Source organism: Lygodium microphyllum, chromosome 7 (genome assembly GCF_053477565.2).
Source record: "Lygodium microphyllum isolate KBCC chromosome 7, Lygodium_microphyllum_v1.1.10, whole genome shotgun sequence".
Classification (NCBI taxonomy): domain Eukaryota; kingdom Viridiplantae; phylum Streptophyta; class Polypodiopsida; order Schizaeales; family Lygodiaceae; genus Lygodium; species Lygodium microphyllum.
The window spans coordinates 107,358,618-107,374,450 of NC_141141.1; positions in this window are offsets into that span (position 1 = coordinate 107,358,618).

Below are 15,833 nucleotides of genomic sequence, written 5' to 3' on the forward strand. Positions count from 1 at the left end.
CATAATTTGGGTAATCAGTTCAAGCAATGTGGTGGGAGTATTGCTTTGTGTTAAACAAAGTATTGTGAGACATTATTATAGAGATTTGGTCTTGAGGATTGTAAGCCTATTGCTGCTTCAATGGAGACAAGTTTGAAGTTGAGTCTTCATAATGCTGGAGATTGCTTTCATGTATTTCTTTATTAGCAAATTGTAGGATGCTTGATTTATGTGCATTACAAGGCTTGGCATTCAATTTACAATCTTATAGGTGAAAAGGTTTATACATAGCCCAAGCATTAAGCATTGGTAAGCAGTGAAGCAAATCTTTCACTGCTTGAGTGGTACTTAGAACTTTGGGATGTTTTACCCTAATGGGGAGTCATTATCACGTTTTTTTAATGGCTTATTTTTTAGTGCTATACTTAGGTGACTTATGATTTTTCTCTAGAGAGTTTTTTAAGACTTTTCTCTAATCTAGAATTTTTTTGAAGACTTCTTAGACCTTATGAATACTAAGGTGGACCCACTACCTCAAGGATTGCCACGCCAAATATTTTTCCTCTAGACTTTTTGTCTAGAGACTTTCTAAGGTAGACTAGACCTGACCTATAAGGGTTGCCCCAACCCAAAGATTTTTCTCTCTTTAGCTATAAAAAGAGAAGGGATGCAACCTTTGTATCAAGTAATCATTTTGTGCTAATAGAAGTGTGCTCTTTGTAAATGTGCGTGCTTCTATCTTTCTCCACTCCAAGCATCACCATCTCATGCTACCGTCCTAGTCTCCAAACTTCTCTCTCTTCCCTCTTCTCTCCATACTTTACTTTCTCTCTGCTCTTTCCTCAAGAATTTCTATCTCTAGCCCCACGTCTTTGAAACCTCTCTACCTCTGCACATCTCTCTAGACTTTGAAACCTCTCTACCTCTGGTCTTCTCTCTAGACTTCTCCAATATCCCCCCTTCCCCTAGCTTCTCTATCTCCAAACTTAGAACTCTTTCTAGTTTCACTTCTATGTCTCTGGTCTTCTCTCCAGACTTCCCCAGTCTCTCCTCTTCCTTAAACTTCTTTGTCTACAAACTTCAAACTTCTCTATCTTTCGAACATCTTGCCTCAAGAATCCTCTACCCGACTTTTCCTCTTCCTCAAACTTATTGCATCCAAACTTCTCTAACTTCTTTGTAGCATTTTTCATTATCCCTCTTCAGAACTCCCCTTTCCCTTCCTAGACTTCTCTCCCCACTTTCACCAAACCTTCTCCCCTCGGTTCGCTTTGCATTAAAAATCATGAAAAACATTAAGGAATTCAGAGGCATGTGCATTGATTACAAAGTAGCATATTGCTATGCCCCCTCCCCCTACACCTCATATGTGCACCAACACAAAGACCCCTACAGATATGATTAGATTTTTAGCATGGTCTTAGCTACTTTGCCTTTGTGAATAGGCATATATACAAGGGTGAGGAAAAAAGCCTCCTAAAGAGGGAAAAGAGTGCCCCAATGGTCATAAGTGTGTTCATATACTGATGATCACTACTACTAAGACATGGTAACAAATTCCCTCTCAAAGTGATGCAATGAACAAGAGGTGGCACTCGTATATGGGGAGTGCCAAACGTGATGGATTAGATCAATCCAAAAAGGGGAGTCAGCCCAAAGCTTTGCAAAAATCTTTGTGCTTCACATGAGATAGAGTCTCCATGAAAATATATGCAAGGTTATCATATGTTGGTGTCAAATAGACCAAGTAGATCTCTCATGCAAAGAATCTCTCCCTAACATAATGATAATGCACATCAATGTGCTTAGTACACGCATGAAACACATGATTTTTTGTAACTATCAATTTACTATGACTATTAATGAAGATGGTGATAGAAAGTGACTATCCAACACCCAAATCAACTAGAATGCATTTAAGCCACACAATTTCAACTATAGCTATGAAAAATGCCCTATAGTCAGCTTCATAACTTGAAGTGGCCACATTGGCCTACTTCTTGCTCAACTACAATATGCATGAGCTACCACAAGAATGAACCAAAAACCACTTATATGAGTACACAAATATTGTAACAATAAGCCCAATCAACATTGAAAAAGCATTAACCCTTGTAATGATAAAAGAGTATTCCCATGCTATATACAAAGTGAGTGCAACTCAAATACTTGCCGTTGTATACAAGTGTGAAATGCAACTCAAATTTTTATGCTATACAAAAGAGCTTATGTATAGTGTTCCCATATGGTGTACAAGTCACCCACCATATAGATGGCTCATTGTCCTTAGTGAGCATTAGTAAGTCTATCCTCTAGGCATCGAAAGAAATCTTGAGTCTATTGTAACATTTCCATGTCTTGATAATGATCAGTCTCTAGGGGTGGATGCACTATTGTAGCTTGAAAATCTCTACATCTTTCTAAAGAAGTGGTTGTTAAAGCTTGCTCAATCTCTAGTCTCGGGCTTGTATTTATTAATGATAGTCGATGAGTTTGACCCTAAGGGAATCCATCTCCTGAGAGAGTTGTGTCATCATGTGGCAAGGGTAGGAAGGCTTTGAAGTAAAATGTAAAGAACAAATTGCATTGGCTCCATGTGCTAAATGAGACTAGTCAAACAGGGCAGTTGCTTGGAGTAATAATGTTGCATGAGGGGAGGTCCACTAAGAACATGTACTAGGGTTATGGATGTTGATGTTTCTAGAGAGGAAGCATGACGATCTACATGAGGAAGACTTGATGATCATGGGAGGGGAACTAAGAATCAAGGAGAGTTAAATGGGTGCTAATTACACGTGGATAAGGTGGGCTTGATGACAAGAGGGGGGGTACAAAAGATAGGGAATTAAAAGTATAAGTTATGGATGAAGAGGGAAAAGGGAAAGTAGATGGTCGGAGAGGTAGTTGGGGTGATGGGATAATGATCACACAGGGAATAGATGTAGTGGTGCAGGTTTGGGACTGCTTGCTACATTTGGATTTGCATTTGTAAGGATGATACTTGGAATTTTTTATTTGAGAAGAAGAGGGGTTGGATATGAGTGGTGTTAGGAAAAAGAGGTATGGGATAAGATAAGTTAAAAAGCGAGCATAAGAGAAAGTAATTTTGGAGTTACTTTTCTCGTTTTGTCTAGCCCATTTAAGCTTGCTTGTAGTGATTAGGCAAGAAAAGCTACCCAAGGATAGGTCTTAGTTGTTGAAAGATGATAGAAGGCTTCTTAAGCTTCGCATTAGGAGAGTTTTGAGGTCTCAAAAATGCCTTTTAGGAGATAGAAAGAGACTGCTCTAGACCAATAGGAGCAAAGCCTCCGTAACGGAACTTATATTTTAAAAAATGTAAAAATTATTTTACTATATATATATATATATAGAAATTTGTATTATCAATATCTATTTTTAGCCTCTTATATTTGTGATTATGATATTCTTTGCATTAATGATATATAGTCCCGGCCACTTTTATTTAATGATATGTCTGGATTAATGATAATGATAGGTTTACTCTAAATTCAAATGAGTAAAAAGCTTGGCACATATGTTTTTCCCTCCTTTCTTTTGTCCCTCTCGTTGGAACCTGAAACTTCAAATCTTCTAATGTATAGAATTGTAAGAATTTGATTCTTAAAGTCTTTCTTTTCTTGAGCTTGGTTTAAGTTTTTCCATTATAACATTTTTTTGTTTGTCTTGTAGATGTCTATCCCTCTGATCTTGAGGAATGGCAACTGGTTGAGTCTATTGTTGATGTTATTGATGTAATGCATGGTTCAATTGGAGAAGAAATGTACAAAGGTAGAAAGAAGACAGAGCTTGTAGAGAATGGAATATTCTTTTATGATCATTCTTATATTGTCCCCATACAGCGCAGCCAATGTGGATCAATATCGCCCCTTCCTTTGCCTAAATTTTCAAGCTTTGAGTGGCCTTTGCCAAGTCCAACTACTAGTGAGGGCTATAGATGTAAAATATTTTCTGAGATACAGAGAGCATTAAAACCTAATATCTTAAGTAGGCTAAGTAAAGTTACTTTGTTCATGCCTATTAATATATTTGTTAACTTCTTTTCTAATGTTGAGATAATAAGATCAATGGCTATGCTTTCAATGAAGAGACCACATTTGCAACATATTTTTTGCAGATATCAACAAGGAGAGAGAATAATATACAATGCAAGGATATTGTAGAAAAGATCTCTTTACTATCAATATAAAATACATGTACAAATTTTGTGGTAAATTTTTATCAGTCATCTCCATGACTTATACACACATAGGCTTACAAGCAATGAGGCAAAGCTACTACTTTTTTTGAGAACTCTTCTTAGGAGAAGGGACATCCTTTTTAGGAGTCCTTTCGCCTTTCTTTGATGCTTTGGTTGCCTTGGGTGTTGAAAGCATAGCTTCACCTGCTGTAGTTAAATGCACCTCCTCTCCTTCATTGTCCAAGCCCCCACTATTGTCCATTCTTGTCAATTGCATATAACAGACCATTATATACTTCATGATCTTTGCTCTTATATACCAAACATGCTCACTTGTATAGCAATTGTCATACATTTGTAAGAAAAGATTTTTAGTTTATTGTTATTTTTTACAATGAACTATATTATTATCATCAATGGACTATTTTGCAACAAACCTTTATAAGTTTATCTTCATTGAGATAAATAAACCTAACCAATCTTTTGGCATTTGCAATTACTCTCCAACCACAAGAGTGACTATCATCTTGATGAGGACACTGCAATCAACAATATAAAGTAAAACTATGAAAGACCATAAAATTTCTCTAGCACTTCAATCAATTATTCTATAGCTCTATACCAAAAAGACAATAAAATTTAGAGTAGTTACAAAAAGAACGATCAAAATATCAATGAGACCTTGGATTATATAACTTATAACTTGGATTTCCATGGCTTCCTTTTATAGAATTGATGAGGAAACATTGCCTCTCCACACAGTCTATTCCAATTAAACTCCAATGAGAACTGAAAGTAAAAATATTTAAATAATCTAGCAAAACAAGATCTCATAAAATCTAACAAAATATCAAATTACTTACTTTTCATTGTATGTGAATTGAACCAATGGTCAAATGCACTTGCATCAAGCTCACTCCTCATATAGTATGAGATAGATGGATCAAGAACCTCAACTTTTTATTGTATATTAAAGGGAAGCTCATGCATTACACATCTATCTCAGCAAGAGGGAGCGTTCCATCTCCTCTGTGATAAGGGATGGAATGCAATCCCAGACTTACTATCTACAATGCTGTACTCTGGTTGAGACTACCTCCTGTTGAAAAAGTTGTCTATAGAAGTTAGTGGCAATCTCCATCACCTCATTTGGGCTAGAGCAGTGATTTCCTAATGAGTTTGGAAGGCTTACAGGAGTGATGGATCTTTGAAGCAAGACCTCTAGGATCAACTTTCTACTTTCTTGCAGTAGCCTTAGTTCTAGCCATCTGAAAGCTCCAGATAAAACAAAAAACAACTCAGATTAGGAAAGATCCCCAAAATCTAATATAATGTCATTTGCAATCACTTAGTGGTAAACAAACACTACTCAAATAGTTTCAATCCCAAGCCAATCATATTTCACACTTTGATAATAACTTAATTTATCAAATGATAAAATTAAACTTTAATAATTCATCAAAGTACTGCTAACCTTCCAACTTGACTTTCTATTGAACAATACAGCCCTCTGACTTATGAAACGCGACTTGGGGCTTCTAGGTAAGGGAGACATATGCATTTTCACGTTTCATACGTCAACTTTTTTTGTAAAAATTTTGGTCAAATTCGGAAATTTTTTGAAAAATAAGTCCATAAGCAAGTAGAATATAATTTTGCTACTGGACTTGTTAAGATCTTTTAAATTTGTTGTTTCTTGAACACAGAAGCATAGTAATCAATACATTTAGTTACTTAAACCAATCTTAGCATAAGATTGAGCTATTTTAATGAGTTGTAGAGCCCTTCCCGACATATGAAACGTAAGATGGCAAATCTGCATGGGGGAGAGTTATGCATTGTCATGTTTCACTTGTCAAGCTTTTTTGAAGAAATTTTTTCGGCAGGTTCGGAGAAGATTTCGAAGATAATTTCGGCAAAATAAACATTGCTATTGAGCTTACTAAGATTTTTTAAGAAAATTACATTTCTGATACTTTAACATGTTTTGTGCGAGGTGATGAAATCTTACCTTGTCCTAGAGGGTGCTGAAGAATTTTTGGCTGTGATAAAGTCACATCGTATTGGTGTTTCAGAGGGAAAGGACTCGGTCTCTTCAAAAAAACACTTTTGTGGTCCAAAAATTGGTTTTAAAAGGACCTTTGTTCACACATGTGGCTGCTATAATATGCAGTTAACTTGGCACATGCACCACATAGACCATTGTTGCCTCAAAACTCGTGCCACATGTCAGTGACGTTTTTGGACATGATGGTGCTTTTATGGCACCGCTTTTCGCTGTAAAAGAGAACTTTTAGCCTTTTCATTTTCACTATAAATACAACTCTTCTGAACGAATGCAAGGTTTTTTTCTGAACAAATGCATGGTAACTGTTATACAAGAACTCAGGCTCGTGCTTATGCAAATTTTTGTTCCAAGCAATTTGATTTCTCTTCTACAACCATATCCTTAACAAGGCACTGCAAGCCCAAAGTAAGTGTATTCTCAACAAGGCCCATTTATATTGAGGAAGCAATTTAATTTTCATGTAACAAACTTATATTATCACTATTTATCTGCAATCTTTGAAAAATAGTTCGATGAGTATTTGGAGGAATCAAAAAGCTCAAATATGAATGCCAAGAATCAATATATATATGTGCATACCTGAATAGCATCAAGACACATTAGACACAAAATACCCCTATACAATATCTCATTGTCCACACTGTTATAGTAGTGAAAAACCCTTTCAAATTTGTGCCAAGAAAGCTCAAAACATCTCAAGAACCACTTTAATATATCCATTAGCGATCCCAACACCAATACATGAGCATATGAGCATAAATGAAACTCAAACCGTGAAGGAATGGTTATCCCAAACTTGCATACATTAAGTCTGGAGTTGAAAGGGGTGAAAAATGTGGAAGGAGAAGCAAAAGCAAGAAGAAAGCGCAAGCTATGGAGGTTTAATCAAGAAGAGAGAGACCAGTGTGTGGGAACTTCCAACAGTCAATGTGTGGCATTCCTTCCCTTATTCTATTTGTCACTAAAAAATAAAGAATAAAGTGATAGTGATGGGCACTTGCCACCTATAGTGTACATGTGTGCAGGTCTGTATACAAGTAAATGTAAGCGGCTAGGCATAGCCAGCCTTTAATCCCCAACAATATCCCCTCCCGGTACCTTTTCCACAAACGGGCTGTCCATTTGTTGTTGACCCTTGTTGGTGGTCAGGGCCTCCTTGTGTCATGAGGGGGCTCTACCACTTGGTGGTGATGCTTTCTTGATTATTTCTTGTCATTAACTTATCCCTTCCTTGCTTTCGAGGTAGCTCGTTCCAAGCAAAGAAAACCCTAGTCTCTCTAATCCCATGGAAGGCAATGAAGATACCATGCACATCACCCACATGTAGCCTACTATACCACACCTTCCATTCCAAAGGCTTGTTTGTGAGTGATGTTCTGAGTGATGGGGCATTGACATGCATTGGACCATCTTAGCACTTCTCACTCTTTAGGAGATTGTCAAGGACTTTCTAATTAAATTTTTCAAAGACTCCTACTTCTTTGTCACCCACGCCCTTAGAGTCACAATCATGCACAACGACTTCAACACTTTGTGCCTTTTGTTTCTCCACTACAAAAAGTTTCTCAACCTTGTCATCATCTCAAACTATCATATATGGGACATCCTCACGATTTCTCTTTACATACTATGGCTACCCCTATCTCTCATGACATGCATACTTGCTCACAACAACAAATAACTCAATAACCCTGGCTAGAACCCAAGTTCACAATCCCAACATTAGGCCCAACCCCAATCCCAACCTAAAACCCAAGCCTAGCCCCAATCCCAACCTAAACCCCAACCTCAACCCCAATCACCACAACACAAGCTCCAACATCTACCTCCACCTAAGCATAATGAGGACTAGCCTACTCCAAACCCCATGAACCTATTTTAAGCATAATAATTTGGATGAGGAAACTCAACTCTACATTTAACATGTGATTGAACTTGAAGCAAGTGGAGTCCCCCACCTCGGCTAGTTTTAAACTTAAGACAGGAGACACACTCAACTTAAGGAGGCTTTGTCACCCCAATGTGGAGGAACTCACCAAATCCATTGTAATTTTGTTCTACTTAACTTTTGGTCATGTTTATCCTTCATTCTCTCTATGTATAGTGGCTCAAGTTCTATGTTCTCGTGTTTTTGACATACCAACCTTCTTGCAGAGCCAATGGAGGTCCACATGGTTGCTTTTTGCAAAGAGCCTTTGATACTGGGACCTTTGCGAAACCATGCAACCTCTTTTTTGGGAATTTTGAATTTTTTGCATCAGTGAACAACAATGACATGCAAATTATTTTTACAACTTACAAATGAGAAGTAAGTACATGATCAAGGGTATTATTGCAAGTTAGCTTCTTCAAATAGTACTTTCTTTTATTCAAGTTTTAGTAGGACTGCTCTAGAACAATAATCTATTTTCTTTGTTTTTATAGGCAACACTAGAGTTTTATTTTGTATGATATGTAAGAAAATGTACATTATTTTGCAAATATTGCTAGCAGTTGTTACTTTGAGTGGCTTTAGAGCTACTCACCAATTTGTGTGTTGTATGGAGCACTTCCTAATGGGGCCAAACCTTTTAAATGGTGAAAATTGTAGGTGGAGAATGTGCATCAGCTCACTTCTTCTAAACCATATTTTTGTGGTTATTGTGGTGCAAGCTTCTTTTGTTAATCAACGCTTGCATTTTGGGTAACAAGTTTTTATTTATGCAAGAGATGAGTTTGCACACATAATCAAATTTTGATCTAAATAAATTTGAAATCACTACAATTCAACATTTTGGATTTGTAATTGGCCATCACCATAAAGAGAAAATGACTTGAGCAAAGAAATTTTCTAGAGAGAGAGATAGGGAAAAGATGGATTCCGCAAATAAGCCCAACTTAGGGCTATCCAAGAGCAAGAAGAAGCCATGAGACACTATGATAGCAACCACATGGATGTCAAGGGTTGGATGGAATTGAGGGTAGTGGCACATAGGGGGTCACGCGCAATGGCAAGCCTCCCAATCACACACATTCTCACAATCTCCTTGCTAACTACATAATTGCCCTTGAGGAAACCAACCATAGCTATCAAGCCCTTAAACCAAGCATTTACCTTTCGTTCTCGAATTTTTAGTCTAAGTGCTAGTTTTGTGTTTCTACTTTTTGTAGCTAGTTGAGAGTTTACCCAAGTGGGTACTGTAGATATTCATTCTCATTATTATCAACTTTGTATACAAGTATGACAAAATATTTTCATATTGCCAACCTTATTGATTACATAGATTGACTCTCATTGGAGCTTGCATGCCACAGATTGCATTCACAAGCAATGCTTCTAACTATACTAAAAGTAAAGAGAGCTTTGCTTCAATAACTCCATACTATGTACTCTTCTCCCTTCTCTTTGATATCTATAAAATTTTCAACATAGACTCAACTAGACCCTGTGCCATTAATGTAAAGAGTGGCATTACCATGTCTATATAAGCTTAAAAATAGATATTTACATCAATAATTTGTAATTTTAAATGTATATGTCTTTTTAGAAAATTGTTTTTTGATTTTTAAATAGAAATTCCATAACATATGCTTTGCTCCTATGGGTCCAGAGCATTCTCCATCTACATTCTAAAAGGTGATTTTCAGACCTAAGAAATCTCCTAATGAGTTTCATACCAAGAAAACCATTTTGTTGTGGCATAAACTTGCGTGTGAATTGCCTTTTAGCCCCATGGCTACTCATTAAATCATTAAATTTAGTTTAAAAATGCCCCTACACCATCTAAACAAGGCATTTACCTTCATCCACGTCTCACTTACAATTGTAGCCTTTAAAGCTTTGAAACTATGTAAACAATCCAATATTGCCTTTAATCTAGTGGACCACACTTTCATTATTATGTATGGATTTATTTTTTATATGAGCTTCATTTAATAGTGGTTTTTTAATGCCCCCATACATGCTAATCAATTACATCTAATCACTTTGTTGAGCTTCCTTTTTTTTTTCTTTTGGAGAAATAATGCCTTTGTTGTTTTTCAAACTAACATGTTGCACATGACATATGCAATCCTTCACTAGTCTTGTAAGAGAAAATGCACTTTTGTAGCTATTTGGATCCTCCATCAAAATTTTTCTGTATTCAACAAAGAAGATTCAGGAAAAATCACTTTAAGAAAATGTGGCTAATGTAAGTTTAGATCATAACTTTTCTTATGATAGAGATTTGTGTATGTAACATGATAAGAAGAGCCAAAGCGCCATGTAGATAGGGAACCAAACATAGAGGGATCTTAGACTTGGGGGGCTTGGAATTAAAATGCTTGTCATGTCATAACTCACATATTGGTTGTTTATAATAGCAGGTTTGACCATATTCAAGAGGTAAGCTCACCTAAGGAGGCATGAAATAGTGTAGGAGATTTGTTTAACACACATATAAATAGGTAATATTTGATAAATTAAAATTTGAAATACACTTGGTCGTATTCAAGATATAAGCTCATTGAAGAAGAAATGGGACAATTTAGAGGAGTTCTTTAGCAAAATAGGAAGTAGGAAAGATTTGCTAAATTAAAAGTAAAGTTACATAAAGAAGTAGTAAAGATTCAACTAACACAAGAGCTAATAAAATCTAAGGTTTTGATAAAGATAGAGAATAGTCATCATACATGATGGTATTCCAAAAGTTTCATATGGTGAGCATCTCAAAAAGAAAGAAGAAGAAATGCAATATTAGCCAATGGAAGCCAAAGATTTTGAGGTGGATGAGATCATAGATAGAATAAAGATAGGAAATTTTGTGTGTGTATGTGTGTGTGCATAGGCGTGGGCATGTGCATGCGTGCGTGCGCGTGTGTGTTCGTTCTAGGATGTTGATTTGGGTGCTTCAACCCAAATGACTAACCACGTTGAGATAGGTGATTTACATGTTGGACGTGGTGACTTGTTATCATAATACAAATGATGGGTGGAAAAACGAAGTATTTATTAGATGTGTGTGTAAAAGTTGCAATTTTTTTTTCTTTGAGTGGTAATGGAATAAGAATTGCAAGTTGTTCACTTTAGATATTAGCCTATATGCATGCTAATGTGTAGTGGTTACAATCTATACAAACCAAAAAGGAGTTATGGAGCTACTGTAGCATGTGCATATGACAGCAAAACTTGATGGAACTTTATTGACTATGTTTAATCCTAGAATCAATTATTTGAATGAGTTTCAAGTAGAAGTTTACTCTCTACAAGATTTGGCTTTTCAAAAGGGCCAAAATTTTTGGTAAGCACAATCAAATGCACCTTTGTAATCTACCTACTAAATGACCACATGTATATTGTCATAATCGAAATGTAATCAAAGTATTACTAAATTACCATGCATAAACTAAGCATAATTTGTGTAAAATAACCTTTTTTAAACTATCAAAATGCATTAAAAATGTTAACAAGCAAAATGCCACAAAACAACCAAAATGACAAAAAATTTCATGTATCCTATTAACCACAATATGGACTAACAAGTGTCTTGCAAAACGAGCATACTTGACTCATTAGAAAGACTTGGTCATTTTAGGTGTTGTGATATTTATTACTCCTACAACAACTATATATGAATGCATAATGAAGCCCATTAGGAAGGTACATGATGTGCTTCTCTACCTGTAATCTATATGGCATGTGGCACACTTGACTCATTAGAAAGAGTGAGTCATTTTAGGTGTTATGATATTTATTAATCCTACAACAACTATATAGGAATGCATAATGAAGCCCATTAGGAAGGTACATGATGTGCTTCTCTACGTATAATCTTTATGGCACGTGTGTTGATTGTGCTTTCCAAAAACTTTGGAGAATCTCTTAAAGCATCTAAAGAATGTCATGTTTTTTATCTTTATGTGTGATATTGCACATGAGAGCATTTGATAGTATATGTTATGCATATGCATTTCATGTCTATCTTGGATTTGCAATACCTTATTTTCTACTCTCAAAATATTGTAGCTAATTGCTAATGCTCTAGCTTTCCAATTGTTATTAAAACATCCCAATAAGATTCCCTTTATAAACAAGTGAGCTTAGCTCGAATGACCTCTCATCTAAATCTTGTGTACCTTTCAAGTGGTCTCTTAATCCACTTTGATATCAAATTAGCAACATTATAAGCTCATAATCATGAGATGGTAGGTTCAAGTCTTATTCTACGCATCATTGGTTGGACATTCGTATTCACCATGTGCATTCATGTATGATTGAGTCCTTGGTCCATTTGAACACGATTGGTCTTCCTCCTTGGTAGGCCCATCAGGGAGAGCCCCAAAGTAATCAAGCTCCACTAGTCATTCAACTTGTGAGTTATGCTATTTGCAAATATGAATAATGCTAATGTGGTTCTTGCTCTCTTTCTAAACTAATATTGTGCATACTATTGCTTCAAGTTAGAGCTTTCAAGCAAATAAAAAATGAAGTGAAATCCACCAAAACATAGGTCACAATGCAAGAAACTTCCAATTATTGTTGCAATTGAAGCACCCATGCAATTTCATGAAACCATTATATATTAGTTTAACCTTGTATAGCTTTGAATGGAGATACAAAGTCACAATCATGAGGACTCAATCCATCAAACCATATCCAATTACTGGTGACAAATCATACTTGTCATCATCATCAATGACAATGTTTTTCTCTAGATGAGACCCCTTAAGGAGGACCAAGAATTTCATTGCATTGCTTGTTAACAATCTAAAGCAATCATGTATCAACATGAATATTAACAAACGTGAAGAAAGAATGCAACATTTTGTAGTATTTCTATGGTTTTTTTTTTTTTTTTTTTTTTGCTTGGAACCTATTGTCTCAACATCACTTTTATTGGAAATGAAAGCTACTATAAAATTTTGACCGAGACTTTGGAGTTCTTTGAGATTATTAATATATTTGAAGAAACTAAAAGCCCCAAAATAGCTTTTGATTAACTCAAATTTTACTCTCAATGAAAAGTGGTACATTGGCAAAAAAAAAAAGGCTTTGGGCCATGCTCCTTGTTACTTACATGAGAGTTCAAAACCAGTATTTGTGTTTTTCCTCTTATATTGTGCAAACATGCAATTAAATTAGCCATTATAATATAATGCAATAAGGACTCTTGGTATGTCATAATCCAAACTATAACTTGTTTCAACATAGTGAGCACTCTTTTTGAATGGTATTTGTACATATTTTTTTAATGCCAAACTAATGCTTTGGTGAATTCCATTCCAATTGACTTATCTAGTATCATGGACAATTTATTGACTTTGGGGAGGTGTCCCACCTCAAGGAAAAACAAATCTTTACTTCCTAAAAGTCACAAATGAAGTCTTAACTCTCTACAAAATTCATTCAAGCCAAACTTCCGTACAAGCATCAATAAGCTCATATGCATGCTTGGGCTTAGGGCTAGGTTAAAAGAATCGAGCATGCACCATGAATCTAAAGTTTCCTACATTAAAAGAGTGCATTGTTCGAATCATAAACAACCCAAGAATTACCCATGCTCACAATGCATAAGAGCTATAATGACATAAAGCTATAACTTTGATATCACATAGTAGGCTTGGCAAGTAAAGCATAAAAGGTACATGGTACATAAGAGCTTGTTAATATTAGTTAACAAAGTTTGCTAGACAATGTTTTCCATCCCCTAACAAAACTATTGTTCATCAATAAACATCAACAAAAAATAAACCTCTATAGCATTTCTAGATTTCTTTTTTCTTTTTGCTTGGAACACATTGTGCTAGTACAACTTGTTTTGAAAATGATAGACCATTCAAATGAACATCAAAAGTTTGATGTGAGGTTTGGAGACTTTTAACACCTTCAATGCATCTAAAGAAACTAAAAACCCTCAAATGCCTTTTAAATAATTAAGTACACCAACTTAAAACCCTCAAAAGTTTGATATAAGGTTTGAAGACTTTTAAGTAATGAAGGTTTTTTCTTTTTTATTGCACAAAACAAGCTGTGACACTTAGTCCTCCTCTAAGCAAAGAAGTTACCAAAAGTACACCAACAAATACAACATAATTTAATTTGTCACTTTTAACTACCATGGTTATCTAGACCTCTCTCCCAAGTTATCTAGACCAAGACATTATTGTGTGAAATACGTGAACAATTCTCAAGAGTGTCATGGACCTCTACTTTTAGTCATACTGCTTATTTACTACCATGTTCCTTGTTTCTTGCGTGAGATCAAAACCTCCATTTTCTTCATGGATGTAATAGCAATTTTGGCTTTTCTAATGTGCCAACATTTGGCCATATCAATTATTGTAACAAGGCATATAAGCAAGTACTCTTAATCCTAGCTATAAATTGTTTGAGTGTGGAATATACTTTTACAAATGTATAAGCATATACCCTCCTAGTTTCCTCCCATGCTACACGCTAGCTTAAGTTTGGCACTTTATGCCAAACTTTGAAGCACCAATATTACTATTGGTTAACACAATCTCTCTCTCTCTCTCTCTCTCTCTCTCTCTCTCTCTCTCTCTCCCTATTGTTTTATTCTCCTAACATACATACATACATACACACGCGAGCGTGTTTTTCTTTCCTTCTCCCCCTCATTAAATTTGAAATTATCTTCCTGAAGTGTTTTATTCTCTCTCTCTCTCTCTCTCTCTCTCTCTCTCTCTCTCTCATTATATATATAAATCATACATATTATGTTTTATGATAATACTACTAATAAGCAAGTATTTATTATTATGTAATGGTATTACATTAGATACTGCATTAAATATATATTAACATAAGTAATTATTATTGACATTATTATTATTATTATTAGTATTATATTTGACTAATTATATATAACATTGTTTATTTTAAACATAATTATATAATTTATCAACATAATTATATCATAAATGTACATTTTCGTCCCTCCAACAATCATGCAATATCATTCATTTTGGATTTTCGATTCCCTCAAAAATCAAAATGAAAATGCATGACCTCGCTCACCATTTTTGTTTTCACCTTCTTTTTCACGAAGCCAAAAGGCAGAGGGTGTGAAATCTAGCTGCCAAGAGCTTTATTTCATGCTCACTCCTTTGGTTTCTTTTGACTGCCTTTCTGCCTATGGGATAAATGGAGGAAGAGCAACACAGAACCATAAACGAATATGGGAAGAGCAAAACTTTGAGCACGTGGAGCAAGCAAGAGGTTTTGCAAGGGGCCCTCTGTGTGCGCCACATGGCCACCCACAAAACCTTCTATTAATAATAGTAAAAGATGGTTTTGTATACCAAACCTTATGCTTTGGTGAATTCAATTTCTCACCAAGATATTTGCACTAACAAGTGATTCAATTTTTGCAAGTGGCTCGCCTTAGGTAAAAATAGATTTGTTACTTCGTACAAATCTTACCCAAGTCAAAATTCATATGAACATCAAGATCAAACCCACACTTTAGCTTGTAGCCATACTCAATACATATATCAAGAATCTAAAGTTTTACATTAACAAAGCACACACTTTAAATTGTCCATAGCCCAAGAATTGCCAGTTTTACCACTGTGGTTTGTTAATGTAAAACTTTAGATTCTTGCACA